General features: G+C 41.7%; 1 pseudogene; it reads left to right on the forward strand.

Annotated features, from left to right (window-relative positions):
• Positions 1-207: 207 nt before the first annotated feature.
• LOC129064081 (proteasome subunit alpha type-6-like) lies at positions 208-942 on the forward strand (annotated as a pseudogene).
• The last annotated feature ends 256 nt before the right edge of the window (positions 943-1,198 follow it).

The following is a 1,198-nucleotide window of genomic DNA, read 5'->3' on the forward strand; positions in this document are numbered from 1 at the left end:
CTCATGTTCTGAGATTCTCCTTGAGTCAGGTCTCAGTTTATATGAGTTTCCCATGGAACCCTTTTCTAATGCCTGTATTAGATTAGGTAATCTATTAAAAAAACAATAAATCGGGAAGCAGTTGCTGCAACTTCCGGAGGGACTTGTACGCCTGGTATGGGAGCTACAGGGTTCAGATGCTGTTGTTGAAGTCGTGGATGCACCAACATGTTCCATGGTTCCAGCACTGGTTTTGACCGCCACATTACCATTTTTTCACTGAAAAGCCAGCTCTACCAAAATACGCTTTTAAGGTTATTAACCAGAGTGGCCTTATATCAGTCAGTAGCTGTGAGAGGGAAAGACTCTGCAGCAGTTGTCACACAGAAAAAAGTACCTGACAAATTATTGGATTCCAGCACAGTGACTCACTTATTCGTGATAACTGAAAAGATTGACTATGTGGTGATAGGAGTGACAGCTGACAGCACATCCCAGGTGCAGGGGGCGTGCTATGAGGCAGCTAATGGGAAATACAGGTATGGCTAGGAGATTCCTGCGGACATGCTGTGTGAGAGAATTGTTGGTATTTCTCAGGTCTACACACAGAATGCTGAAATGAGCCCACTTGGTTGTTGTATGATTTTAATTGTTTTAGGTGAAGAACAAAGCCCTCAGGTATACAAGTGTGATTCTGCAGGTTGCTACTTTGGGTTTAAAGTAGCAGGAGTTAACCAAACAGTCAACCAGGTTTCTTGAAAAAAAAAAGTGAGGAAGAAATTTGCTTGGACATTTGAACAGACTATGGAAACTGCAATTACATGCCTGTTTACCGTTCTATCAATTGATTTCGAATCTTCAGAAATAGAAGTTGGAGCAGTTACAATTGAAAATCCTACATTCAGGATTCTTACAGAAGCAGAGACTGACGCTCACTTTGTTGCTGTAGCAGAGAGGGACTAAACATTGTATGTTTACCGAATCCGTGACGCCACTTGCCTGTGTGTTTGGTAACAACATTGTGGAGGCCCCCAGATTGAAAAAGGAGCCTCTTCTGCTCCTCCTGCCACTAAAGTGGTTAGGATTCTATATAAATGAAAACAGCACTTTTGGAAAGAAAAGTATAATAAGTCAATTCACTCTAGTTGATGGTGTGACTGTAATCTTGTTTATGTTTTTAATGTTTGCCCTCCTCTCTGCTATTAGACTTGATGAGGGC

The sequence above is a fragment of the Pteronotus mesoamericanus genome, unplaced genomic scaffold, assembly GCF_021234165.1.
Source record: "Pteronotus mesoamericanus isolate MK-2021 breed Mesoamerican mustached bat unplaced genomic scaffold, CSHL_Meso_final contig_164, whole genome shotgun sequence".
In the NCBI taxonomy this organism is placed as follows: Eukaryota; Metazoa; Chordata; class Mammalia; order Chiroptera; family Mormoopidae; genus Pteronotus; species Pteronotus mesoamericanus.